The 17,052-nt window shown below is 46.4% G+C and overlaps 1 pseudogene; it reads left to right on the forward strand.

Moving 5' to 3' along the window:
• The first annotated feature begins 397 nt into the window (after positions 1–397).
• On the forward strand, positions 398–16,595 carry LOC115333212 (annotated as a pseudogene).
• Positions 16,596–17,052: the final 457 nt, after the last annotated feature.

Genomic DNA, 17,052 nt, shown 5'->3' on the forward strand with positions numbered 1-17,052 from the left:
GAGGTTGTAGTAAAAAGTTAAGTTAAAAACATTATTGTAGCGTGAATTATGAACATATTAGTTCATCTTATTTAAAGGGACACATTTTACTAACATTGAATTCGAAGTCTGCAAGATTTCTGCTTCGCAGCGCGCATGTTTTGTGCGTTGCGGCCGGTTTTCGGACAAACAGCCACAAGCGTTCTCCAGTCTGGCAACGGTGGCGGCCGCTCTCTAGCTTCTGCGTCGTAGAGGCAGCTGTACCTCGGAGCTGTCGGTCGTCTCTGCGTCTCGGCCGTTCTCGGCCGTCTCCCCTTGCCTCACCGCTTATCTGCATCGCTGTCACCGCCTAGAACGAGCATCTTCTTCACCCTTCCTCTTTCTTCAGAGTCCTACTAGAGTGCCTTGCCCTACAACGATGTCGTTCAACGAGGGTGACAAGAAGGGGCAAGTGGTTTACACGAAGGAAGGGAGCTTCTTCGTCCTAGTACTAACAACTCCCCGAAAGAAGCTAAAATTGACACGTAGAAGAGTCTGTACCAAGTACAACGGCCAGCAGCATGTCCGCTCACGAGTGTTGGGACAACGGTAAATGTACGTGGAAGAAAACAGACGCCGAGAAGAAGCGGGGCATCCACGCAACAGTTGTGTAATCAATTTCTATGTTCGGGCAGAATATCGCAATGCGTTTGCTAAATCACATGACAGGACGTGTGTACTGAATAACTCTGCAGGGGACTTTGCTGTGGCAACCTGCAGCGTCCGCAGGAACTAGTCAAGCACGTTACTGTCGAAGCCGTATGTGGGCAGTGACAGTGAAGTGACCCTTTTCAGAGATCTCTGGGCGCATGCGCCAACTCTGAGAGAGAGGGGGGGGGGAAAGGGAAAGGCGCCATTTTTGGTGGCTCTCTCGTCCGCTCAGTCGCTCAAACAGTGCTAGTTCGGCTTGACTCCCTCCGCTAGTCTAGCGGCTTGGCTTCATAGTCGGCACGCCTCACAACTGCGCAGATGTTAAGTTGCCTGAATAGCAGCAAAAATAGTTAAAATGTAAGATTTTAGAGTTCCAGCAGCCTTGGCCGGGTGGTGCACGAAAGCACCCGATGTCACACACGACGCCCTTTTTTTTCCGCTTTCATCAAAAGCCCCCCTTTCAAAAGCCTATGACGCGAGTCCCTTATGCCAGGTGTCCGGGTCCTCAACATGACGGCGGGGATATTCCGCTTTTAACATAAAACAGTAAGTGTGCACGAGAGGCTGTGTAACGGAATCATGCCATACCCGGTACTCAAGTAAATACGGACCTTTACCAAACCGTTGCCGTGCTCCGCGTACCGCACTGCCGGAGGCTTTGAAGCACGCTTTTAAGCGCGAGCCCCGCGGTCACGGTACCACCCGGGTGTGCGCTGAATTAAAAGCATGCTTCAAGGGCTCCGGTAGTGCAGTACGCAGAGCACGGCAACGGTTTGCTAAAGGTCCCTAATAACTGGATGAAGCTTTCCTTTCTTCAGGCGTGCGCTATGCATATTCGCGTCTCCCCCCCCCCCCCCCCCCCCCCGCCCACCCTCCCTTCCCCCCGAATGTATCAGTTACTGGCAAAACATTTAAAGCGTGCGAAATGTATTCACGCCTTACGGCGACAGAGCCCTCACGGAACGCCTTGGCAACTAACCAAAAACTCTCCTTTTCCAGGCCCACTTCGTCGGAGGCTCGTAAACGTGCTGAATTCAGAGAAATTGTTTCTTACAAACCGTTCCTTACCTTTCGAGGGTGCAGGCGAGCCTTCGCGATATCAAGACCGCCCGGATCTCACCCCGTCCGAGTTTGTGCCCTGTGCGCTCGCGCGGTACACAGGACGGCGAAGTGACGGAACGCAATGAGCTCGAATAACTTAGGCGCTCAAGGAAAACGAAATCAGCTGTTTATAGTCGCCGGGCCTCATGAACGGAGCTCATATTCTTCGCACAAGGTGGATAGGCGATTTGGGATTGAAACTGGTCAGCATTACTTTCATTACATAGTCTGCCTTGAAGGCCGACCCCTTTTTTAGTCGCTTGCACGACGCGACACTCAAGTGACGATTGGGTGACTCCAAGTCGACGGTAGGAACCGATGCGGCGTCGGCGGTCTATCCATCGGTAGACTGTATCCTGTATCATAGACAGTGGCATTTGTTTATCCTCCAGGGTCGTCCTCAGCGATTTCTAAGAAAAGACGCACGCGAAGCGACGACAGAAAGACGCCACCGGAGAGCACAGGTGAACACACGGACGGCTCTGACACTAGCCGGGGGGCACGCCAGGCGCTGGCACGGACGACGGAGCGACGGGGTGGGAGCCCCCAAAACTGTTTCGAGCGATTCCCGCGAGGGCGCGCCACGATCGTCCCCATACTCTGAAAAAGGTCCATTGTCGCTATTTTTGGTGCTTCCTGTGCCGACTTCCACAATTTACGTTTGCGTGTCTTCCTATATCCAAGCCAAACTTACGCAGCGATCATTGTGGTTGCGCCACACTACCTTAGCGTAGGCTCCGGCCGCTTTCTTGAGGAGACTAGGGAGGCAACGTGGGCGTATCAATAAAACGCGACGCACGAAACTGACACTAGTACACGTAGATTTTACGCTAAGTAGGAGTTTAGAAGAAGTGAATTAGACTAACACCTCATCTTGTGTGCTAATCTTTTGAAGAAAGAAAATCGTGTGCTGGTTTAATTCACTACCAGCTCTCATTTCTTAATTGTAACCTCCTAAGAAATGCCATTATGTAAACATGAGAAGTGCTAGAGTCCAGATGTGGACCGCTGTCTTTTTTCAGTTATCCATGTTAGTGTGCAACCATTGTCATTTATTTGCGAGGTTAATTAGCGCGTTGTGCCGGCATGATTAAGCCAGCACAAAGTTAATTTGGGTAGTAGTATACGTTATTGGTTTGAAAAATTCTGTGTCTGCAGTATGACTGTTGTCGATGATCACATTGAGCTATTCCAGTATTTTCCATACGCATCAAGAAACAGCACAGGTATGACATCACTTGTTTCGCATTTCATTCTTGCAGTTGAGTGTCGAACAACAAATTGTACCGCGTAGTACGATTTGTTTTTCTTTCTGCGTTGTGCTCTGTACATCTCTACGCATGGATGCTGTCACAGGATATTCTTTGGCCTTTCGTTGCAGGAGGGGGCACTTGTGTTACACCCGCTGAACAATGAGCTCGTCCCTCCATCTTCTGGGGGCACTGGTGTCCCACATGGCAATGCGGCTACCAAGCACGGAAAACAGTGGCAGCACCCGCGCTGGTTGGCCGGTGCTCTCAATGCTGCCAGCCGCCATTCCGAAGCCATGGTGAACGAGCATGAGTACTGACATGATGCCAATAAAGGCTTTAGATAGCATTTGCTACGTACACATGAAGGTTAGTTGCTACTAAATCACACAACTTCCAATGTTTATTTATAAAAAAAAAAATTGACGATGCTCTTTCGTCTATTTATCATTTCAATTGTGGCATACTGTCTCGTAGGAACGCTAAAGACTGTGACAATGAGCCGCGTTTTTATGAATGCGACTTGTGGGGTTCCCCTTTAAGGGTACCACGTAGGAACACAGTAAATTACTTGGGTCTGGATAATGACGTGTGTATTGACGAATACGCCACACGTTTGCCCGAGGGCCAACAAGGTCCGAGATAACAGCGCTGTCTCTATTGACGGTATTACCATTCGGAGTCTGCGCTGCCGCTACTACGAAAGGGAAAGGGTAAAAACAAGGAAGTAAGACTATCATGGTTACCAACAGTTGGCACTCAACATTTCTGTAATGGGGATTGCGACAGTATCTACCACTTCTCCGGTGTCTTCACCATATCTTTAACACTCGGCGTCATTGTGTTGTGCTTCCCTAGATTCGCCTGCCTCACCGCCGCTGGACTGGGGCAACATCATAGAGGTTGCGGTTGCTGCGTCACCAACCAGGTCTCCGACTCCTCTACCTCCTCAGCCGCCACGTGTGGTCGTCTTAGTGAAGACGACTGGAGGCCGCACCGACTGGAGGGGGTGCACCTGCTGCAGGTGGAGCTACATCAGTGTCAGGTTGCCCATTAGCAGGCACAGGCCCAGGTTTTCTCTCAGCAGCAGCGTAACGAGCTGGTTCGAGCTTGAGTTGCTCCAGCTTGACAAACAAATCGAGCTGCAACAACTGCTTGTTCTCGGGGCCCAGCCACAACAGTAGCATGACTTATTCTATTTGTTTCATATTCCTTTTTAGTAATTATAATGTTTTACATTCTCTTTTTTATCTAGGAATGCTTCTTTGAAGTCCGTAACTTGCTTCATTTCATCCCTGACCTGAAGTTGTTACAAGTATTGACCTATCTTGTTCAGCAAAGCCTAGCATTTTTTTTTTCAACTTGTTTCTCGATTTGCTGTTTGTAGTGAACATTTTATGCAAAAGGACAGTTACGTCAACTTTAAATGTATCCTTTCAAAGCGGAGGAAGTAACACAGAATTTTTCTTTCTTACTAATTATTTGCAGTATAACGCGATTCGCACTACAAGGCAGAAGCACGAGAATTCGCTCCTTGAGTTCCGCTGCAGAAAATATGTTTTTAAAAACTCATTTTTTCCTCGTTCTGTTAGTGAGTGGAATGAGTTGCCACCAAGTGTGACGGCGATTGCTTCTACCGCTTTATTTGCGAGTGCAGTTGATGAATTGTTTTTTGCCACCAATGACTAAGCTACTTGTTTATTGTTGTTTGTTCATTCGACTCATTGATGGTTTATGATGTTTGTCTATCATGCCTTGGCCCTCAAAAGTTGGCCGGCAATATTCTCAGTTAAATAAAATAAAAAAAATACATTGTTTGTATGTTTAGACAACGGAAATTTAGTCAGCTCCAGTGAGCGACTGTTATCTCCACTGCAGACGAAACATTTAGCTAGTGTCGTACCAAAGCTATCGTCTTTAAATTACATCGCGGTAGTGACACACAATCGCAAGCTGGTACAATGATCGTCCACATCGATACGGGCAGGGGCAGGGACTCAACTCGGGATTCTTATGTTCAGCTGTGCGAGCTTTCACTCCACGTGTTCCAAGCTGTGATGCGTTAATGCAATCGACCACCAATCCCCGTGGAGGAAATATAGAAATCTGTGCTTTAATGTGTACAGCCAGGTGTTTCCTAAACTGTGCCACTGTTATTTATGCAATTTCTATTTTATTATTGTGTTGGCCATGTGCAGCCTTTTTCATTAAATGCTATTGTCACGGAGTTTTGCCATAGTTTTCATTGAGTTCAGATATGTCTCATTTCCTGTCCAGGGGTTTGTACCTCGCAATCCTCTATGGGCTTGCACCGCCTCCCAGAGTAAACTCAACACCACATTGACGAGGCTTGCCCACTGCCTTTTCATTGCGAAGATGGCGCCGTGTCACCGAGCTTTTGGCTGCTCGTCAGAAGATCTCCATGTGGTCAAAATTAATCCTCAGTTATTTGCTGGGGCGTGCCAGATGCCCGTCGTTGGTTTTCCACGTAAAACCCCCAAATTGGACTTCACTGTCTTTTCACAGCACACTACTACAGTGCCGACGTAGCAATCGGGCCCAAGTTTGCAGCTGACTACATAGTGATACAGTAATTGAACAGCGGTTCCAGCTAAACCCTGGTACGGTGCTCAACTCATTCATGCTCGCACTCAGTAATACCTAGTGTGATTCCATCAGTTTGAGTGCATGGGCCCTGCATGCTTCTATTGTTAGGTACTGTTAGGTAGTATACCCTTGAAAGCTTAACAACCGAAGGTGTCTTCGCAAGGAATTGCTGCACGATTGCAATATTTATTCTAACAAAGATTTCTTCATGTGGGGTCACAGCTGCAAGATACGATTTCAGACATTCTCATGTATAAGTTTATTTCGAACAAATGTGCACTGAACAACTCGCTGAAAAGTCTCGAGTCTAAACATGGCAGAATTTTGAATTATTTCAATGTAATTACCTGGAACTTTTTATTTTATTTGTATCCTGCTACCCCTCTGCTTTGTGTGATGACAAAGATTGAATTGTTCTCAAGCAAAATGTTTCCGCAACAAAGGAGGCAAGTTGGTCTTGCATCTTTTGGAAGGTTCACAAAACAGCAACCACCAGCATAGTTTCAAACACAGTCGTCCACCTGGCACCTGAGTAGAACAAAGGAATTGCAACGATCCGTGGTGACCAACTAGCTGAGAAACGGGCGGATTTTTTTCGGCCCAATCTAGGAAGTGTGTGGCCATAGTATAAGGTTGATTTGTTTCTGACCCGATTGCATTTTGAGCTTGAACATGGCCAGTGACTTGATTCTTCGGTGACCTAAGCTAAAAATAAAATGCTCTGATGATCTCCATTCTTTCCCTACTGGAAGCACCATACAAAGAGTTGAGCCCGCATCCATGCAATGTTGAATGTGTCCACGGGGTCTGGAGCCGATGGGAGATGAGGTTGTCTTCGACATCATCAGGAGGGGACTGGTGGAGGGGGAAGTGTCTCGTTCTGCAGGCGGGCCAAGTTTTGCAATGCAAGTCCACCAGTGATCATCACCGTTGACCATTAAGGCTTGTGCTGCAGCCATACCTCGGCTAACCTCACTCATGAGGGTCCTTACTCACCCCCCTTCATACTCATCTTCACAGGTGATGCGGGGGTCAGAAAGTTTCCGAACCAATAAAATTCATGAGTGGGAGTGTGAGTGAGGACCGTGATGTCGCGAGGGGTGTGAGGGCCGTGTGCTGTGAGGGCTGCGAGGACCGTGAGTGCGTGAGGGCCGTGTGGGCGGTGAGTGCGTGGGGGGTGTGACGGCCGTCAAAGCTGCGACGGCTGTGCGGACCGTGAGGGCCGTGTGGGCGGTGAGTGCGTGAGGGGTGTGAGGGCTCTGAGAAGCGTGAGTGCGTCAGTGATATTAGTGCGTGAGGGGTGTGAGGGCTGTGAGGACATTGAGTGCGTGAGGGGTATGAGTGCGTGTGGGCCGTGAGGGCGGTGAGTTCGTGAGAGGCAAAAGGGCCATGAGTGCAGGAGGGGCTGAAGGTTCAGTGAGGGTGAGTGAGGGGCTGAAGGTAAGTGCCACTGTGATGAAGAAAGTGAGTGAGGGACTGAGGGGGAGTGTAGCTGTGAGGGTGAGGGTGGGTGAGGGGCTTAGGTGAGTGTTTCTGTGAGGGTGAGAGTGAGTGAGGGAGACCTAGAATGCCGACCTCTGCAACCACATGTCGAGCCACGGAAAGTGCCTAGGCCCACTGCACTTAGTTCATAGTCGGGTTCCTAGTCCGGAAGTGGGCCTTTTGGTACCTACATAAGATAATAATAAAGAACCAATTAATATTCTTTTTTCTACTACTTCTTAACGTATTGCTACTCCACACAAGAACAATACAGCAAAATTATTGTTCGAATAGAAAATGTGGGACTAGTTTGTGCAATAGTGTATGTCCAATTAATGCTCAAACTACTGTTCCTGATAGAAGGTTGTGTGTAGGATAACACTCTTCAGATGTAGACACACAGCTTTTTGCTGTGAGCGGATAATGTCCCTTCCCCCCATTAAGCTTCAGATTGCTGCAGGAATCAGTACAGTTCGGGTGGTATGCCGTACGATATGGACTTTTGGTGCTATTTGTATTTTCGGCACAATCTGCTGCTTGCTGAGGCTACCGTTCTACGAATGGTGTGGTATCGGGGTATGGTTTCCTACATTAGCGTATTTTTTGGGACTCGTGAGCCGTAGTCCCATTTAAGCAACGAATGACAAGAACCAGCACCAAACAACCTTGATCAACAACAAATATTCTCAAGCGGTGGGTGTTTGCCGACCAGTTTGGTGGACACGACACAAGCACACTGTTTACATCTGGGACTGTTGTCAGTTACCAATTGCACAAAATACTCGGTAAATGCCATCAAATAATGTTTTAATGCTTTTGTAGGAAGTAAACACTCACTCATCATTTCCAATTTTGACCCAGTTCTTTTTTTTGTTTTAAGTCTTCGTATTTGAGTATGTGATGATCAAAAAAGGTTCATCTGGGATGAGGAGGTGTTGTAACACAGCATCGTCTCATCCACATTCACTGAAATTGTGCTTTGGTCATGATCATTCTGGCAAGGACCGCTCGGGCCGCTACTATCGTTGTGCTCGTCAACCCGATCGGGAGTTTGTTTTACTTTAACCTACTTCTGTGCTCTCACAAGAGCCGGCAACCGTTTAATGACATCAATTCTTTTTTAAGAAGAAGGCGAGTACCGCACGTTCGGTCGTACAAACTGTCACAAAATACAATTTTTTTACGGTCGGTTTTCATCGATATTGTTATGTCAGAGTTTAGACCTATGATACCGCATCTCAGCTAACACTTTGATTAATTAAGTTTGGCACTACTAACACAAACAACAGGAGTGAACTTACCTGCACGTTGATGGAGAAGGATCCATTTCTGTTTCAAAAACATTTCCATGTCGGGACCGCCGGGTCCTCTTATCAATCGCCGCGCCGTCCGCGAACTTCACCGAGCGGGTGAAGAAGGTCCGTGCAAGGAGCCGCGAAATTCGTTCCCCAACTCGGCACACTGTCGGCTGAGGCATGTTCACACTGTTCGCGTAAAAAATTGGAACGTCCCGGCCTCATAAAAGCTCAAGGCAACGAGGAGCTGCAGCAATGGCGAAGGCGGTAGAGCCAGCAGAGCGCTCGCTACGGTCGCATTCGTGAAGCGGTAGTGCACAAGAAATTCGCGGTCACTGAAGTGCTTTAGCGGGTTCAGGCGTTCTCTGAAACACCGTATTGACACATGTCTCGATTTGCTGTCGCCTGCGTCGTCGTAGAAGATCTCTTCTGCGCCTAAAACGAAGTGTACAAACTCCGGGAAGGACTCGTCGGTCGCCATGACACTCCAAACTCAAGTCGGGGAGCGGCTGGAGGAAGCGTCGGACCTACCTTGAGATTCTCAAGGAAAGGGTCTAGTATCTCCTCAAGTCGAGGAGCGTTTGTAGTGGAGGTCGGTTTATGAAGCGCAAAACCGGCCTCGAGTGGAGTTTCGAGTCGCGTTTGAGTCGAGGCCTGTATATGAATTCGGCTGTAAGAATGTCCTCCTCGGTTATAGTGACTACAATATTTCGCACAATGTCACAACAGGAGGGGACGCTTCATTTTTTGCTGAATAAATTTCAATACAGAAATCGGCTGAAAAGGATGTGACATTAACTGGCATGCTGCTCCAAAGATATTAGAACACTTATTATCTTTCCGAGATACGAATATTTATTTGGTTTTGCGCTGCTTTTCACCTAATCTTCTAAAGGCTTCAGGTTGCCTACATCCCTGTCACCCTTTTCGTGCGTCAGGTTTTTTTTTTAATAATTCTGGGACACATTGCTGGTAATATATGACAACTTTCATCGATGGGGGTACCGCGGTAAGAAAATCGCGATCTCTATCATAACTCTTGTATGATCGGCTCCAGGAGGAAGGTGCCTGCTTACGCCTTCCAGACGTGGAAGTACGAGGTGAGAGTCTTACATAGCTCGTATTTCTCAAAATTATAATTACTGCTGTCGCTGTGGGGGGACGCTGCCGCTGCCTCACCTGACACTTAACTGAAGAACACTGAGCTGTGGTACGGCCGACCCGTGCTACATGCGTTTCGGACGGCATCAAGAATTGGTAGGCACGCCATACGTGCGTCTACATTTCCGATTTAATCGAGATTAATTTGTGTTTTTTTAGGGAGTTCCTGATATATTTGCTGGTTATATACCCCCAAATCTACCGCCGTCTCAACCAAGGTACGACATGTGTTCAGAGCTAATGTAAGATTGATATAAAAAGATAATGTAAACTGTATTTGTTATGTGTAATTACCGTATCTTACTATTTTTTGTACCACAGTTTTGCGATATTTGCCGGCTAAAATATGTTTATATTATATATTCACATACATTGCTTTTATCCGAGGTTTAATTATTTTTATTACTATTTTTACAGCTTTGCTTAACAGCGTAACAGTAACAACGAAGCTTTGCGCCTTCACCAAGGCAGAGAGTTGTTGCATCTTTGTTAAGAAGCAGGCAATGCAGTACGTAATGCATTCGTGCGCTGGCCGACATCTGCTCTTAGAATGGAGGCAAGATGTCCGACGATGCTTTCGAGAGCCAGATGTTGCTAAAGGTCACACAAGTATAACTGGTGGCAGCAATAAACGCTCCCAAAACACTCTGCGCTTTGTGTCTTACCCTAGGACAGTAAGAAAGAAAGTAACGCCACAGAAGTAACGGATTACTTTTTGTGGTAACGGTCACTTACTTTTATGGACGGATATTTGCAGGTGCAATTAGTTACATTTAGCCTTGTGTAATTGTAAATGTTGTTCCTTACCAATTTTTTAGTAACTTGTACAAGTCTGAGTGCCACCACTTTACCCTGATCGCCTGCTCCTTCTTTCGCGCGCTGATTCTGACACCGTCCTTTCTAGCCAGCGTAACATCGCGGAGGCCTGCGCCCTGGGAGCGCGGCCATTGTTATCTTCATGCCGATAATACCTTCGTGCTTTCTATCTTGCTTAAATTCGTGTAGAACGTACTGATTATCGTTTTCTTACAAAAAAAAAATTATTGATTATATTTCGTGCAAATATTTAAAATGAATTAAAACTGTGCATAATTCATTTGCATCACTTAAAAAAAAGTAATCTGACGCTAGTTCCGGCGTTGTTTTGGTTTCAACTTAAATCCAAAGTTGGGGTTGTTAGGCTTATGCATCATATAACATATGTTAGTACCGGACAGCTTAGTTTAGCTCGATAACAGTTGGGGGAGGGCAACGATATTTGGCTCTAGATTCACTAAATAATCTACGCTACAGAGTAACGACACTTACTCGTCTTGGTGCTTAATATCATGACTTGCCAGTTATCTGAAGCTTTATCTGAAATCACAGAAAACGCCTTTTCGTCTTCTCCACATGTTTTAAATGTTTAGCGACAGAGCAAAGCAATATTGCATGAGCTTCCTAACATTAAAGCTAATGCTGGAGAAGTCGAACTTTTGAATCAACCTTACTACAACGGTTCAGTTGACCAGCTCCGCATACATGCGTTACGATTTCATACGCTTGTTTACAAGGAGCTTTCAGTGGTTTCGAATGAGCTACAGACACGGCACACTTCTGTTTTCTGGTCTATCAAAATTATCGAGAGAAGTGCAATTTTATTCGGGAGTGGAAAGTGTCACGTTTGCGATGCATTCTGCTCGTTCCAGGGGTGCGTGTAAGCCCTTACAAACTTACTACTCTCGCATTCATCCTTATTTATTTACTTAGTTGAAAATACTGTCAACCCTTTCTCGAGGGCTATTACAGGGAGAGTATCCATCGTTGTGATGACACATAAAAAACGGAAGCATAAGAAATGGGCAATTTAGCAGAGACTGCTGTTCGAACAAGCAATGACAACGAGGCGCAACTTTCGCCTTCTAAACAAATAAATAAATTGAACAAATCAGCTCACATAATTATTACAAATTGCGCACTTAAAGCGCATCACTTTAAGCTATTATTATGTTAATAACTTTGTAATGCTTTCTTCAAAGGAGGACAGGGTTCCCAAATTTACAACATTGTTGGGTAAAGAATTCCGGTCCTCGAGAGTTTTTACCAAGAAAGACTGTTTAAAAGTATATATTTGGCTTTTATAAGTTTGACGTGTTTTCGTGTGATTCAGTCTACTTGATCGTTTTGAGCTTGAGGGGAGAGAGTATTTATTTGGGCTTAAATTTAGTTTTTCGTTGACCATTAAGTAAAGCAATTTCAGACGTGCGACTTCTCGCTTTATGTTCAGAGGTTCTACGTTACTAGCTCTGAGCATTTCCGTCGGGGATGCAGTCTGTATGTAGTTAGTCACAAAAACGCGCAGCTTGTCGCTAGACCTTTTCTAGCCTATCGATGTCATTTTTTTTTTTCGTATAAGGGTTCCAGCAACCGCTTCGGTCTCCTTCTTTGTATGTTTTAATTTTTATGAGGATCTGTGTGTTTTAATTTTTGCGATGAATTTCTTGTGGTAATCGCGAGGGGAGAACGTTTATAGCAACCCTTTTACGCCACCTACTGCGTGTTGTCTGAAGTAGCCACGTAGGACGCCCGCTGTGCTATCTTTTGGCGCCCTCTATTTCCTCGTTGATGTCGTAAGTCTACGTGGGGAGCGACGGTCGTCTTCGGACTAAGTATGCTAGACAAATCATAACTCGCCTCGACGGTTACCTGCTGACTAAGCATGCTGAAGAGAATATGCTGGGCTACGCATGCTGGACTAAGTACAATAGACTAAATATGACACACCGCCGGCGGTTACCTGGAGGCTAAGCATGATGAACAAAGTACGTTTGATATCTATTCTGGACTATGCATGATGCGCTAAAAATGACTCGCCGCCGGCGGTCACCTGCGGACTGTAGTGTAAACCGCATGTAAGGGATTTGGCAAGCAAGGAGACAAGCGACGTCTACCCACTTCGCTGTCGCTCGATCAGTCGCGCGGTGAGACAAACCGCATGAAAGCGACGGGAGAAAGCGATCAAGGCGGCGATGAGCGGCGTTTTCTAAAAGTCCTTAAACTGAGCGACGCGACGAGCGACGGTGCGCTCGCGAAATCGCTTACATGCGGTTCAGCCTTAGTACGCTAGACAAAGTGCGACCCGGCGCCGACAGTCGCCTGCAGCCTAAGTCTGCTGGACTAAATTTGCTAGGTTACGACTGATGTACTTAGTATGATGGACTAAATATGACTCACCCACGGCGGTTACCCGATGACTAAGCCTGACTTGCCACCGACGGTCGCCTGCTAAGTAGGCTGGATGAGTCGCTGCTGATGGTTGCCTGCGAACTAACTATGCTCTACTAAGTGTGGCTCGACACCGACGGTCTCTTGCGGACGAAGTATTCATGATTGCATATCTAAAATACCCCTTAAGCGGACACCGAAAGGGTATTTATGGTCGAAAAGGATTTTATTTTTACATGACACTTGAGAGCCCAACTACCCAAACTGCGGCTCCAAATTGGTTTTCTTTCCGCCCCAAAACTACCAATCGAGAACTGGCCGGTTTGAGTCGCGCTCGCTCTCTTCTCCGTTGTCATGTGCCGTTTTCTATGATGTAGACACAACCGCCAAATATAATCAAAGTCGTGGGTCATCGAAGGTACACACTCAATATTAAAAATATAAAAAGATATATGATACTCATTTTTTTGTGGCTTCTGAAAAAAACTGCTAATACGTTGAATAATAAAAAAATTGCACAGCCACGTGATTTCCGGCAGCGCTCTCGTCCTCTATATTTCTGCGTCCTCCGCAGTCCGGTTTCGGTTCCAGTTTCAAGCAGTTTTTTTTTTTTTTTACTTTATTAAAAGTATGCACGACTCTGCAGAAAAATATTGATTGGGTAGTCTTCAGACACCATGTTGAATCACCTGGCAAAAATACAAAAAAAATTCCGGGGTGTCAGTGTCCTATTCAATTGTCTGTCACGTAATATACGGCGAACAGTTTTCCTGGTGACTTTAGGTACTGTCAATTCAGGCTCACTAAAGAAAACAAAAGTATGGAAAATTCCTAGGCAATCTTGTTCGATACGTGAAACGATTAGTATCAAAAACATTTAGCGATAGCTTCACCTCCTGACTGCACCAATATGTGCAATCGGTGTCACGCAATGTAAACTTTCCACTAATTTTAGTGGCGAAACTAAATTTCTGTGTAGGTCGCGTGACCTGCACCGACAATTTATCTCCCGGTAATCTCGCAGGTGCCTCGCACTTCTCGGAAGGGGCGGGCACCCTCCCGGGAAATGCGGAAGCGCTGCGCGTACCCACGGGTACGCGCGGCGCCTCCGCATTCCCGGGCGGCGCTTCCGCATTTCTACTTCATGGGTACGCGTGTGACGCGCGTACCCATGAAGTAGAAAACCGGGTGAAATAGAATGCTATCGCATCAAAGAAACACCCGCAGAGGAAAAAATGCCTTGCCAACGAAGAAAGCATCCGCGTTTCGTGGTCTCCGATATCGGTGCAGCGACGAGCATTGCGCAACATGCATAGATTAATGATCGAGATTTGAAGAATCTCGATCATTTTTTTTTTGTATTTTGGTTGCGAACCTTTTGTCAAGTATGAAGGTATTTCTTTGCTTAATTGGCTTAGTCGTTCAACTCAGGAGTGTAAGGCACCTGGATAGATGCTCTATAGCCTAAACGGCTCTGGTTACACTTACACCGGGTCCCACAGTGTCTTTATGCCGAAGAAAAAAATATCGCCGAAGATACTTTACACTGCTTACGTGTGGGAATGCGAAAGCATTCCTACACGCAGCGCCTTCCTACAAGCAGTTCGCCTTGTCTTCCATTTTCGCACGGCGCTCCGGGGGTGACTTTACGCTCCCCCAGTGCGAAGGCGCGGCGCCCCCTCCTGCTTCCTTGAGGATGCATCTGCGTTGCTGTGCTTCTCTTTGGTTTGATTTCTGAGGCACACCCTCTTTGACCTTGAGCGGCTCCGCCGGCTTCCGCAACGAAGCATCTGATATGACACGTCGCAGCCAATGGGCATTTGTTGGTCGTTTCGCTGTTACAAATAGCGCCGGCTTCGCTACATGGAACAGTTAAAGGGGAGGTACAACGATATTCGTTTTGAGCGTTTTTCTTTTTGTGTGAGCTTACTGGGCTCTAGTCGGACCCAAGTACACTCGCACGCAACGGCACTGACCAAGAAACCTCTTTGTTGCGGTGTAATTTCAAGAAGAAAAGCGAGCGTTTTCTTTCAATATCTCCTTCGCAAACTTTGATGACGTACCCTGGTGGTAGCAGCATCCTCCAGGGACGATATTTGAATGCGGCTCATAGATTGGACCCGATTATTGCGTGAGCACTCAATTTGGGCTCGCGATAATTGATAGCTCGAGAAGCATTCGGGTAGTGGCCCGTGTCCAATCACTGCGATGACGACAATAGCCGAGACATACAATGTCTGGAACTCAGCACGTGTTCTGCGGCTTGCCAACCCCAGCGTGGCTACGATTAACATTGGCGGCATATAATCGGCTCCAGATCAGGTGGCCCCTTGTTCTGGCTGCGAGTTGAGGAGGTGAACGCTGCTCGTTTTTCTTTAATTTTTTCTGCGACTGATAGTGCGCGTGGTGAAAAACGATCGCGTGTTGCATAGTTCACTGGCGCCAGGGATTCGTCCTGAGCGGTATTTGCGCAAAGTACAAAAATCGTTGCATTGCTCCTTTAATGGTTCCGCATAAAAATAAATATAAATTCTTGTAAAAAAACAAACACTATATTTTATGTGGTGTCTACAGTGGTCGGCACGGCACACACCGCGATATGTCTTCAAACCCTTTTTCTCTCTCTTGCCTGTCTGCTGTTCCTCGTCGTCGTCAACTGAAGCTGCTCTTCCGATTCAAGTGCGGCACCGTCATCTACCCGGCACGAGGAGGACGGCCTTATCTGCGCCGCCTGCTCACGGGAAACATGTGAAGTGACGCGTGAAACGTCACCATACTTCGGCGCAAATATTGGTCCCGCACCTGGACAGCAGTAAAGAGCAGCTTCACTGCAGCCCATATATGACTGGCCCGGACTCCTCGGCGCCAGTGGTGGGCACGGCTTGCATCGCGACATGGCTTCAAACCCATTTTTTCTTGCATGTCTATCACTACGGCTCCTGTCCGTAGTGATAAACGTTGTCTTCTTGCAGTGACGTGCCCCCAGAAAGTGTTTTTGCTGATGGAATATTGTTTTCGTGCTGTTGATGAGGTCATGAGGCTATTGTTAATTTTGAGTGGCGACTTAAAGCAAAATCCGGGGACCGAACCACAGTCTTGACGAGAAATTAAGTTTGATCATGAAAGGTCAAAAGGACCAAGGACATGTTTAAAAGATATTAAATGCTACCAACGGTCGATCCAGAAATCGTCAACGAAACTGAAGAACACCCTAAGAAACTGGAAGGTTAAGTTATTTATAGTCACAAATGAATGGTGTTATTGCGGTCCAGGAAATGGTTGAAAACCTCTTTAGAACTGTCATTGAGTTAAGACAAAAAGTTGATGACTTAGAAAATAGGTCTAGGCGCAATAACCTGAATATAATTGGCCTGCAAGAGACTGAAAACGAGATCAGCGATATACTTGTTCAAACTATTAAATCGACCATATTACAAGATAAGCGTTAACCCTGTAACCATTGAGCGTACGCACCGCCTTGGTTTCAAAACGAGACGTATTCCTCCCGCTCATCTTTCGAATCACAGATTTCAGAGAGAAACTTGTGGTACTAAGAAATTGCCACAAGCTGAAGCGTAGTAATATTTCCGTAAGCGAAGATTTCTCAAAAGAAGAGCGAAATGTGCGGGGAAGTCTCTGGGCAAGCTGTGCTCCTGAAAAAAGCCAAGGTGCTGATGCGCGCCTAGTGTTTAACAAATTGCTACTTAATGGTAGGCTCTTTTCCTGGGACGAGAGAACTAATACGGGCCAGATAATCAATCAAGGGCAGCATCTTGTGTCTAAGCGGAGTTCTCCCAACCAAAAAAAGTCACCAGAACCTGTCTGAAACATTCGCTCGTCGAATAAGAACGCACGTTGCATTGCAAATGAAGTGACCCATCTTTAATTTCTGCTGTTAGAGAATGAACCAGTCGTTGTTTTCGTAACTCAGGCATGATTAACAGCTGAAATAAAAGATACTGAGTTGGTTCCACCAGGATATATGGCCTTTCGGAAGGACCGAGAAAGAAGTGGACGTTTTTTGTTTGTTTTTTCTGTTGTTGTTAAGAATGAATATGCCTGTGTACAATTGCCGGTTGTTTCCGGCATAGAATGTTTAGCAACTAAGGTTCCTATGAGCGAAGGTCCCGTAATTATGGCTGCTTTGTACGGACCCCCCAAGCCGAACTCGAACTATTTTTGGTACTGAATACCTATACTTCAGTACCCCTGTTTACACGCTAAAGTTAATTGTAAGCTAATTCTTGCTGGGGAATTTAATTTACCCCATATTGATTGGAACA

Source organism: Ixodes scapularis, unplaced genomic scaffold (genome assembly GCF_016920785.2).
Source record: "Ixodes scapularis isolate PalLabHiFi unplaced genomic scaffold, ASM1692078v2 PGA_scaffold3__209_contigs__length_174095766, whole genome shotgun sequence".
NCBI classification, from domain to species: domain Eukaryota; kingdom Metazoa; phylum Arthropoda; class Arachnida; order Ixodida; family Ixodidae; genus Ixodes; species Ixodes scapularis.